Genomic DNA, 12,588 nt, shown 5'->3' on the forward strand with positions numbered 1-12,588 from the left:
AAATTCCGCAAGGAGAACGTGGGACAAGATTTACCGCGACATTATTTCTCTCTCCACTTGGTGTCAACGCCTCGCCCCATTACCGACTTTATGTCTCGGAGCGTTGCATTTCTTAAGTTTATGCACGGTCATGTTTCCATCCAAGACTGTGACTTTATTCCCCCCCCCCCCCGTACCCTCTTGTTGCCTTGCACTTCCTTTGAAAACCACACGACCTCCAAAAATGACTGCATTGCACTCACAGCTGCCATAAAACACGTTTACGACATATCAACTCAAAGACATTCCAAAGGAAAAGCAGATTTGGACTTCCAAATGATGTCTTTCCAAAAAGAAAATGTCCAGAATGTAATCCAGTGCAGTGAAAAGAACGCTGACAAATCCGGCCCAAAAATATCATAATCAAGCCCGAGAGAAGTTGGTCATTTAACCGACGCAACTCCTGGGGCATTTAAAGGTGACGCAAGGCAACCTTGGAAACATTTACGCTGCTCGGAAGCACATTCCGGTTCGGCAAGACTGATTCTGTGATTGCCTTTCACTGGGCTCCGTTCTCGTCAGAAAGAACACAAAGTGAAAATGATTTGGTTCAGGTTGTCTGTTTCTTAGCGAGAATTCAACTCACGAGCTTCTTTTTATTTTTTTTATTTTTTAAACTCTTGCGAGAACGGGCAGAAAAGTTGCTTATTGTCGCGGCCAAATTGTTAATTTGGCAACAAGTTGGCTTTTAAAACTATTTTGTTCGTTATTGGCCGCCATGTCATCAGTGGAATGTGCTTTTAACTACGACCAATAAACAACCCCCCCCCCCAAAAAAAAAAACCAAACAAGTTCTAACAAATAAATTCCATGTGCCGTATTTTCCGCGTTATAAGGTGCACCTATAAAAGCGTTCAATTTTCTCAAAAGACCCGACAGTGCGCCTTACAATCTGATGCGCCTTATATACGGATCAATCGTAGTATTTTACATGTTCTGGAAAGCTTCTATTCTATGCGCCTTATAGTAGGCCCTATATAAGAAAACTGTTTCAAAATACGGCATTCGTTGCAGTGCGCCTTATACTCCAAAGTGCCTTATAGTGCAGAAAATACGGTAATTATTCCCTGCAAATTGTATTGACTATTTAGGAAAAAGTCCAAATATAATTGAGTTGAGTAAAGCACAAGATATTATCACTCAGGTTAATCTTTCGGAGACATCCGATAAGTGGACCTTTGATTGCAAGAAAGGAAACACACGGCAATAACTACAATGCGAGTGTGTTTTGTCAGGAGAGCATCCTCACTGCCATATTCCACCGACAATCATCCGCACAAATCAAGAGACCGTTGTAAGGTTCCCTGGAGGGAGAATGCTGGTGGTGAGGACGCTTATGTGATAATCTGTCTCGATCTCTTCCCTTGAAAGATAATCCGTCTAGTTGATCGTGTTTTCCTGGGAGTGTCTCGCTCGGTTTGGCGGCCAGTCGCCGTGGCCCGGCGGAGAGCCGCTTCGGGGTTGGCGTGTAAGCGGCCGTTGGGAAGGGGCGCTCCCGAATGTCTGACTGTGCCAAGGGCCTCCTGCCGACTGGGAAGCGCGCCCAGAATGTGTGTACAGACTAAAAACAATCAACGGGGATCTTTCTCTTGCAGGGAGAATAGTCTACTGTCTGTATAGGTGACAGGAAGCCACGCAGCTGCTTCCTTTTTTCACCCCTCTCGGAGAACAGTGGATGAATTCACTCTAGATGTCAAGTAGAGCTCCTTTCGGAGGAGGAGCAGTAAACCGTTGGCTCATGCTAGTGGCAAGCTGCCAAAGTCCACTGCAGAAGTATAGCATGACACTCCCAGAGATGACCCGCAACTCCCGTGTTGACAGAGAAGTAACCTACAATATTTAGGTACAATGGTGCCTTCACTCAAGTGTTCACGTCATTCAAAGGTAGGCCGCTTCAAAGGTTTACAATTACGGCAACATTCATGCTAGTTGTTCCGTCGAACAGCATTGTCCGTTCGGATTAAGCTAGTGGACTTTCCGAAGAAAGTTTGGTTCAACAGATGTCATTCTGTTTGTCTTATGTTGCGTTTTCCAGGCAACATAAGTCCTTTCACCCTTGGATCAGAGACGTCGTGCTCAAAATGTCTGCTCAAAGCTAATTTTAAAAGTAAACAGAAAGCTATGGCGTCCATTGACGAAAAAAGGGGATTGGTTGCCGACTGTCCGACAGCGTTGACATCTCCGCTGAACAAAACGAGGCTGTGAAAAAAAATGTTGCCCATTAGAAGGCACCCTCAGTTGATTTGTTGAACATAGTTCTCATCAAACATCCGGGATACTGGTTCTTTTGGGGGAAAGCTATTAAGCTATCAAAGGGAACTGAATTTGGCCTTCGTTAAACTTTTACATGCATGTGTCCAACTCGTCAGTTTTTCAGGACGTTTGACACGACTTGCCGCTCTCCAACGAGGAGCTGAATGGCAAAATTCGCAAACGGTGTTTGAACCATGAGCGGACAAATATATTTGCCGATTCCTATTCGATTAGCTCCGTATTGATTACGCCGCTCTGACCGCCGTTCTTGCTGTTCTCTATTAGCTACCTGCAAATCATTTTCATGCAAATGTTTACTAGAATTATCACATTCATAGGTTACGAACGGTGCTCATTGTTGTCCAGGCACCCTTCGGAAGCTTGAGATTCATTGCGCGGGGACCGCGGCAAGCTGAAGACTTAGTCGTAATAAGTTATTTACTCAACAATGGCTTGTAAATGCTCTAAATCCATCTAAAGGGAGGCTATCCAACTTCTATATAGTCGACATACTACGGACTCCACTTGCTTGTGCTTGCTTCTCTTCCGAGCGGGCCGGTTTTCCCTGCAGGCGGCATCGGGGAACGTCCTCGAGGTAAAACCGGAGTCTGGCGGAGACGCAACGCTGCCGGCATGACGTCACGCGGGTGACCCTTTTTCCTGCGCGGTCAGCACTTTCTGCCCTTTGGCCCCCACCCTGGTGTTAGCCGCGCAACGCCGTGACCTTCCGGCCATCCTTCGTGAGGCCCCGCAGCAGAGGGGCCCACCGGTCAGGCGAGACAGAGTAGGCAATAAGGGTGATTTGAGGGGGAAGCGTGAGCGGCTGCGTTCGGGAGGAGACGCCGGCCCGGAATGTTTGCGTGGCTGTCTGGCACACTGCGAAACTAAGCGGCGGGAATGAGACACACGGTGTCTCTCACGTGCCCCCCCCCCCCCACCCCCCATGTGAGAGCGCGGCGAGCGGGAGCCAGACTAGTTTTATGCAAGTACCGTCTCCACCGGTGGGATGACTCGCTCATTCTTTTTTGCACGTGTGGTCATCTCGTACGGCCAAAAGGTTGCACATGGCACAATAGGACGAGATTATCGTAAACACACCCTAATTCCCATTGCCTGAGTGCAATCCGAATAAATACTGAACCAAAATGGCAAAGTTCCTTCACACACGAATGAATTGGATTGATGATGGCTATGGCGAGGAACTAATTTGGCTGCACTCACCGAGAACCTGGCGGCCCGGTGGGCAAGTGGTTAGCACGTCGGCCTCACAGTGCAGAGGCCGTGGGTTCGGCCTTCCTGTGTGAAGTTTGCATGTTCTCCCCGTACCTGCGTGGGTTTTCTCCGGGTACTCCGCTTTCCTCCCGCATTCCAAAAACATGGGAGGCAGAGTAACGGAGCGCTCAAAGTTGTCCCTAGGTGTGAGGGACAAAAAAATTGATGGATGGATGGATGGATGGATGGATAATCGAGAAGCTGCGGTACCGAGGGCAAGCGAGGGATTGGGGCTGTCAAACAACACGATAGGACAAAACTATACTCACAACACAGGACCGCCCCCCCTCCCCCACCCTGAAGTGAAAACAACTGAGTCCTTTAAAACAATTGTAGTTCATCTTTGCTGGTGGCGGCGGCACACCCGGGACGAATTGGGGGTTCCTCTCCCCTGCACCGATTGGTCGGCTGAGTTGTGACCAAGGGCTAGCCATCGGCAAAGAGCAGGGGAGAGAGCGACCGCACATGTGCAAAGATGAACCCCAACACAAACATGAACAAAATGAACGGCCACAAAATACCGTTGACGGTAACAATCGCCTTTCCCCGAAAAAACTTCCCCTTCCTTCCCACTTTGAATTCTTGCTGCTGCTCTGCGCTTCGGCCCAGGCCGCCAGCAGTTCACAGCTGCGATGGGGGAGGAACACGGCCAAGCAAATAAAAGGTTGAGAAGAAGCACGGGCCAAAATATAAAGTGGATTTTTGGACATCCGCATCAAGGTTTCGGATAGAGAATAGAACGAGCTCATTTCTCCCTGTTTCGGAACAACGTTTGTGCCACTCAGTCCTAAGAAGCCATATTTGTGTATCTTCTGGGAGATATTATGAGGGGAAAAAAATGATGGATTGTATACAAATAATTGGATCTGAGGAGTGCCTGCCCACCCGTCAAGTTTGAAATTGAACAACCTGAATTTTGCAGGCTTCTGAAAATAAGATTTTGATAAAGCCATCCGAGTTTCTCCACATTAGCCAACCGTGTCAGTGCCTGTAAGCAGCAGAGCGCACACGTGATTTTTTTTTTGAACTTTGTGTCTTGTGTTGGGAGGTTTTTTTTGCATATTTGAATAATTACCATTTTAAAAAATATTTTGTTTAGAACATTTTTTTTTTTTGCACTTGGTCACTTTTGTATTCCTGATTTTCTTGTATATCATTTGATATATTTTGTGCTTGGGTTTATTTAGTATTTTCTTACATTTTTGGACATATCTTTGTCTATTTACATATTTTCTTTTATTTTCTTTCATATTTTCATGATACTCCTCATGCCTATATTTCATGCTGTCATTAAAAAGTCAATTATGATGGCAAATCCTCAAGCTTGACAACCAAAGATTGCACATATATACATGTACAAGTGTCCTCCACAAACCAGATACAGTGAAACTCCTCTACAACGAAATCATGTTTGCAGCAAGAAATTTTTCACAACTGTAGCAAATTTGATCTCAGATGTAAACACACACACACACACACGCACACACATACACACACACACACACACACACACACACACACACACACACACACACACACACACAAGAGCCACATTTACCCCTCCGCACTGCCTCTGAGGGCAGCTGGTCAAACACAAAGGAGAGAAGTGTGCAACTGGTGTGATAAAGCCTGGAACATCTTACTATTCAGGCATCAGCATTTAAAAAAAAAAAAAACCCTAAGAATAAGTGTGCAACAGTGGCCAGCATTTTTTTAAAAAAAATTAAAAAAGGACCTGCAGCTGTGGGTTCTTTAAGGACACAACGGTGGCGGAGGGACAAAAAAAAAAAAAAAAAAAAAAGAAATGAAAAGACAACTGAGACGATTGTGTTCGCTCTCTTTTAAAGAATGCAAATGATCAGGCAGCGACAGGATTGAGAGACAACAAAGCATGCGTGTGCGCGTGTGGATTTCAGCTGTGCGGCACGCCGATCCCGACTCCATTTCCACATCTCACTCATGTGCTGACATTTGCGCCTTAGGTTGCCTCCCGAAGGTCTGACACAAACCGCAGGGAAAAATTTCGTCAAGACATCGGGATGCATTTGCTCGCTGTTGAAGCGCACCTTTTGGATTTATTGCTCACCGTCCTTATTTGAAGGGACGGTGAGGAATAAACGGCTTGTATACAAATGATAAATACAGCTGGCTCACTTGAGTGCCAGCCCCCCCCCCCCATTGAAATTCTTCAGCCAAGACATGATCAGCCGGGAAATTGAAAAGATCCAGAGTCACTTTCAAGCGACGACCTTGTCTGAAACACGATCATGCAAAAAGGGCCACATCCTCCGCGTCTGTGACGCCACCCCCCCCCTCCCTATCATGTGGCCGAGCTCCGCCCACAGTTGTCATAGTCATGAAAATTCACACTCGCCTCACTTTCATGAGGCGGGCTTGCACTCTCATACCAGTTCACTGCAGCAAGAAATAGGCGGTGTCAAATGGAGTACAATACGGGACCCTTGGAGTGTCTTGCCGAAAGCATGTCACAGACATGTTTTGAAAACACCTGGAAACTGTTAAAAAGATGAAGCATATGCTTCGTTAAACCAAAGAGTATCACGGCAGTATAACAACAAGCAATGCCGATTTAGTTCCCCCGCCCCACCGCTAAACTCCCGGAGTGATCCCTCGACCTTAAAACCTCCTCTGTGTTCTCACAATCCCCCAAGGGAGGCGGGTGCAAAGTCTGCTGCTGTCTGACTGTTCCCATGGCAACCCCCAGGTGAGCAGACAGACACCACGCAAACACGTGACTCGCTCGGCACGCTGGGGCGCAACACGCGCAGACTCGCGAGCGGACGGCGCCGTCAGCAGAAAAGGCAGCCGTGCGGTCTGACAATCCTTCTGCTTACCGCCGTGCGTGTGTGTGGAGGAGAAGGGTGGACTCCAGGGGGCCACGGATGTGTCACAAGTACTCAACATCAATCCAGTAGTGCTACAGCAGCAAAAAAAAAAAAGAAAAAAAGAAGAGGACATGGCGTAAGGAAAAGAGGGCCTTCATGAAATAGATTTACACGACATGGCAACAAAGAATAGTACACTGGTGGGAGGGGGGGGGGGGCTCCGTTTATGAGGGTCTTGACATGGAGTTTCTCGCGGTTTCAAGGCTACAGAAGGTGTGCAATGAACTACACACACAAAAAAAAAAAAACTGGACAAGTACACTTAATCAAAGTGAGTTGAGGAGCTTCATTGAGCCTAAAGTACACCTTTGCCACTTTGGCCTTTTTGGGGAAGGTGTCAATTGCTTGCAGATTTTCACGACAGGACCTGCCACTAATACGCGAGCACAAGAAGACGCCGTCAAAATAATGAACTTATTAATGCACTCGCGTAGCGACGGACCGCGAGGCGTTCTGACAAGTCGAGTTGTGTCACTTGAACATAACTTCTTTGACACCAGTTACTACTTTCCAACTCGCCAGGGCTTTGAGGCCATTTTGTGGCATTGAAGAGCAAGGGCACCAAAACCCAACGAAGTCTACTTTGGTTAAGTACAAAAGCCAAAGTATATCCGTGACAACACACAAGTGACACCACATATGCCTAAAAGATGGACAATGGTATTTACATCACGTGAGGATGTTGATTTAATTTGAGTTGTGAACATGAATGGGGGGGGGGGAAAATGTCCACATATGCACCTCATCATTTAGTTCGGTCGTGCGAATTTTACGCTAACACTTCACCGGCATGCTGTTTTAGCCGTGACCCTCTGAGCGAGATGCTCAACCGGCTTCTGGGTGATGGAAAAATGTCCCAGAGGCCTGGGAACCGTTTTAATTTGTGTGTGTGTGGGGGGGGGGGGGGGCTAATATATCTCCTCTGACACCAAACGTTAAAGCCTGACACTTGGACAAAAGGTCGGCCGAGTATTCCCGGGGGTGATATGTTGACAGGAAACATCTGAGCCAGCGGCAGCTTATACAAAACGTACTCTTCACCAAACGGACAATCCGACCGAGAGAGGTTTCCACAATCAATACAGGGCAAGGTCAGCATTTTCAATGCTTAATAATATTCATTCTTCATTGGGGTAAGACATTTGGGACCACCGCATTGCTTCCAATTGTGTGGGAAAGGCTTTGCCTCATTCAAGCAAAGCCAAAATTAGCCGGCCCGAATGTTTTCCGAGCACATCGGGGAGGATGTACGAAAATGCTGCGATCAAAAAAACACTTTGATCGCTGTCGTGAAACATTTCTTGCTGCAAACATGATTTCGTTGTAGAGGAGTTTCACCGTATCCGCTTTGTGGAGGACACTTGAGATATCCGTATGCGTAAAGTGTGCCGTGTGTGCGCAGCGATAAGAATCGAAAAACAGGGCATCGAGTTGCACCCGTAAATACTGAGCAGCTTGAAGACGAAAGCGGCCCGGGGGAAAAACGCCGAAGAGCGCTCGCGGGCAACGTCAAAGGGAGAGAGAGGTCGGCGCATCCTGAGCCGACCTGCATCCGACACCCTTGGCCTCATGCGGCTGCCGTGCAATCTAAACATGGGCCTGCTGACAAGCATGAGCCCCTAACGACACACTCCGCCATGTCATCGCAGTCGCAACCCCGAGTGAGGAAGCGCTGACTGACACATTCGCGCACACCTATGTCACATGACTGTAACATACATTTCTTCATCCGTGCGCCGCACCCCAACCTTGCCACCGGGTGTTTTGTCTGAAATGCCAAGCCTCCAAATGGAGTCCTTTGCAAAATTTGCTAGTTCCGCTAGACACTAAAATGTCAAACTAATACTTCATAATGTACCTGCACAGAGCTACTGTACCCGTACTGACATCCCGTCTATACTTTGGAGTCAGCCAATCCTCCATTAAGCGTCTCCAGTCGGTCCAAAATGCTGCCGCTCGCCTCTTTGACTGGGGGAGCACATAACTCTGGCATCTCTTCATTGGCTCCCTATACATTTTTTTGAGTTGTTTTTTGTTTTTTTTTAGGATCCTCTCCAGACACTCTTGGAGGCACCGAGAACTCAGTTGGGATAAGAGCCTTTTCCGTTGTTGGTCCATCTCTTTGGAATTACATTTGGCAAGCCCCCCTCGCTGCCCATCTTTAAAACTCATCTTAAAACTCATTTTCATTCTTTGGCTTTCGACTCGGCATGAGACTTGATTTTTAATTGGACTGTTTTTGTGCTTTCTATTGTCTTCGTTATGAAGTTATCGTTTGTTGTTGTTTGCATTATTTTTGCTCCATGTACAGCACTTTGTCGACAGCGATGGTTGTTTTAAAGTGCTCTAGAAATACAGTTGAGTTGAGCTGTAACAAGGTGACAAAATGATTTTAAAACAAATATTAGAATCCCCCCCCCCCCCAAAAGCAACTTTGTCATGTCTGTTCTTCCTCAACAATACCGCAGCTCAGTGAGTTGACAGTTAAATGCCCCCGAAGCAGGCGTTGGGTTTGCTTTTGCATTTGGGCCGGCCGGCCGTGCGCACTTTCCCCTTCATGGCAAAAGCTCGGCCGTTGACTCCTTCCCCGCCGAGGCCCTTTCGATTAGAACACGACTCCAGAAAAGGCACATTGCTGTGGATTCCTACCCGTTTGCCTGCAGGCTCTAAAAATAGCGCCTGTCAGATATTTTCACTCCTGCGCCGAGCGCACTCGGTGGCCGATGCGGTGTATTAATAACCAATGTGACCGAAGTGCTGCCTCAGGAGGGAGCACGCGGGGGGGGATAAGCGCGGGTGCGAGTGAGGCAGCAGGGATGTTGTGACAAAACTCAAGAGGGACAAACGCATCCCAGGTGACGGATCACGCAAAGGGCTCCCGTAAGCTCCAAATGAGTAAATGGCACCAAAACCATTTTTGGTTTGGATGGCGAGATTGAAACGATCATTTTCATCATAACTTCTCCCCTTCAAAATAAGATCTTATCGAGTTGGAAGTCTGTCAACATTTGCAGAAGCCACACGCTAATGCTTTAGCCGCGCGATCGTCTTTCGAAACACATTTTGGAAGGAAATGATCGCCGAAGTCCACAAGTTGGCGCTTCGTCGGCTTCGGAGGCTCCGCGGTAACTCCAAAAGACTGGTCGGGTTCAAGGATTTCACTTGAATCCGGACAAGCTTGTTCAGCTGCGTCGAAAGTCGAACTTGAGCAAAAAGGCGGGGCAAATTTGAGCCTTTCGTCGGGGATGTTAAGCGCAATGTGCTCCCACTCAACGGGTCGACGATCGTAAATGTTAAAACCCGGTTCCATATTTGAAATCAATTGTAAAAATGTGCGGTGCGCTGCGTCGCTCATCTCCCATACAACACGCGCGATAAAGAGCAGCAAGAACACAGTGGACGATTATTCTCTTCACAGTTTAACCCTTTCGGGGGCAGCGCTTACTGCAGTGGACGGCTCATCGTGTTATCGCGTTCAAGGGTTAAAAAACAGTTCGGGCATGAATCAAATTCAATAAATAAATAGCCATCCATCCATTTTCTAATCCGCTTATCCTCACAAAGGTGGCAGGGCATGCTGGGGCCTATCCAAGCCGTCTTCGGGCAGTAGGCGGGGGACACCCCGAACCGGTCGCCAGCCAATCGCAGGGCGCACAGAGACGAACAACCATCCTCGCTCACACCCAGGGACAATTCCAATCAGCCTGCCGTGCATGTTTTTGGAATGTGGGAGGAAATCGGAGTACCCGGAGAAAACCCGCACAGGCACGGGGAGAACATGCAAACTCCACACAGAGAGGCCGGAGCTGGGATCGAACCCGGTACCTCTGCACTGTGAGGTGGACGCGCTAACCACTGGTCCACCGGGCCATAAATAAATGAATGAATGAATGAATGGCCATCCATGCATCCATTTTTGAATTCACTGATCCTCATAAGGGTCTGCTGGAGGCTACCATGGAAGTTTTTGGGGCAGAAATGGCACAGGCAAGCCATTGGCTGGCTAAATAAAGAAATAAATCACTGTGTGTGTGTGTGTGTGTGTACACCCTGGTTGTAAAATATCACTGCCGTCTGCTTATGTAAGAGGCCGTTTTGCAAAACTAATGCTCACACCGCCCGACTGATAAGGGGCCCGCCTGGCTCTACGCAGGACATTCCAGAAGCAGCGCGCAGTGTTTCAAAAAAGGGGAGGGCAAAAAAAAATATAAAGAAATCAATTAAGCCCGAGTCGAGCCACTGTGCAACCACAAACTTGTTTTGCGGCGCGGCCGATCGCATTGGCGGCTTTCAACCTTCGCAGCCGACCGATTCGATCAAGAGCGGAGCGCGCACGGGAGCGATTCGTTCCAAGCTAAACCAGATCCACCCTTTCTCATTGTTTCACGCTTGGCCTTCTCTTCTTCGACTTCGTAAATTCTCGCCTGTATCGTCATCCGCTCTCCCCGGGTACCCCCCCCCCCCCTCCCCCGCGTCGCTCCCTCACCCCCGCCTTTCCTCCGCCTCCTCTTCCTTGGCTTGCAGTGCCAGGACTCAGCTGGCGCCATGGCGGGGGTCAGCCAGGGTTCCGCGCGCAGGAAAGAACATGAAACATGAATGAAACGCACAGACACGCACACACCAAAAAAGAATCCCGACTCATTTGGATTCCCCGCGTAACGTCCAAAATACAACTCCCCGCAGCGATCGTTCTGATCGCCAAGCAACCTGACCAACAGCGGAGACGCATTTAGTCGGTGGCCAATATCCTCAGAGAGGACCCTGACGCGGCGCCGCCGTGTGCCGACAGAGGCGGAACGAAAAGGTGAGGCTTGAGAGTACAAAGCAAAAGCAGGAAACCCGATATTCCGGCTCCGAACGTGCGCCGAATTGGAGCGGAGAGAGAACAGCCGTGTCCCGCAGGAAGACGCGCGCACTCCCTGCACGCCGTGTTTCTATCTTGCATGCAGGAACTGTAAAGCGCTCAAACATACTTATTATTTATATTTGGAATGACTCCGCCGATTAACCCGTCATCGTAATTGACTCCGTTTTGCTCCATTTATAGATGGAGCTCCTTGTTACAGAAACAGTTGGACGTGCATTCCAAAAAGTTGACGAGAGGTCAAATGAAGTTCACCGGCAAAGACGTGTGACGTTTCACCTGCGAGCCGGAACCTCCCCAACGTTTTGTGTGCAAGGTATAGTCAAGGGCGGCCCGGTGTTTGAATGGTTAGTGTGTCGACCTCACGGTGCAGGGTTCTGTTTGAAGTTTGCATGTTTTCCTGCGTGGGTTTTCTCCGGGTGCTCCGGTTCCCCCCCCCCACACATTCGAAAAACATGCATGGGAGGTTCATGGAACACTCTAAATCAGGGGTGGGCAAACTTTTTGGCTCGGGGGCCGCATTGACTTTTAAAATTTGACAGAAGGGCCAGGTCAGCGCGAGCTATGGTACATTAAAAAAAAAAACTGCATTTGTTGACAGTCCATATCAAACATCAACAGAACAAAAGCATGAACGTACGGTATTAATATACTTTTTTAAAATGACGACAGTGTTGTTGATGACCTCTTTTAGCCTCTGCATTGCTGCAGATGGGTTGTGATCAGACCAGTAGAAGTAGAGCGATACAGAGGTCCTAGGTGGTCGAAAAGATCCCCCCCCCCCTCCCTGTGTTCTGCAACTTCAAGTCAATGCGCCACCTGGCGGTGAAATGCCTGTCATTACAAGTCCAATTGAAATGAATGCAATCATTCACATCGAACCTTAATTGTAGACCGACCTCCGGCGGGCCGGATTAAAAAGACCAAGGGGCCGGATTCGGCCCGCGGGCCGTAGTTTGCCCACCTCTGCTCTAAATTGTTCCTCGGTGTGAGTGTGGGCACAGATGGTTGTTCGTCTCTGTGTATCCTGCGATTGGTTGCGAGGATACGGCGGATCGGAAAATGGATCGATGGACGGGATAGTCTATTCATGTTTTCCGCATCTTGCAGGGAGTCGGGGGGGGGGGGGGGTATCTGCCTACAAATGGCAATGCATTGCCCTCACCACAATTCGATGCCTGCATTTTTTTTTTTTTTTAGACGACAGCATATATTAAGCAAAGTAACCAGTGGCGATTGCATCACGTGAATTGG

At 48.4% G+C, this 12,588-nt stretch overlaps 1 long non-coding RNA gene across 1 annotated transcript in view; it reads right to left on the bottom strand.

The window, feature by feature from the left end:
• LOC147187226 (uncharacterized) overlaps window positions 1-12,588 on the bottom strand; it is a 73,867-nt gene that overhangs the window by 58,025 nt on the left and 3,254 nt on the right. Inside the window, exon 3 of the long non-coding RNA XR_015098929.1 lies at window positions 6,420-6,502. This is a non-coding gene — a long non-coding RNA (uncharacterized LOC147187226). The remainder of the gene's footprint in view (window positions 1-6,419; window positions 6,503-12,588) is intronic.

Source organism: Hippocampus guttulatus, chromosome 21 (assembly GCF_054856545.1).
Source record: "Hippocampus guttulatus isolate MCC_2025c chromosome 21, RoL_Hgut_1.0, whole genome shotgun sequence".
NCBI classification, from domain to species: Eukaryota; Metazoa; Chordata; class Actinopteri; order Syngnathiformes; family Syngnathidae; genus Hippocampus; species Hippocampus guttulatus.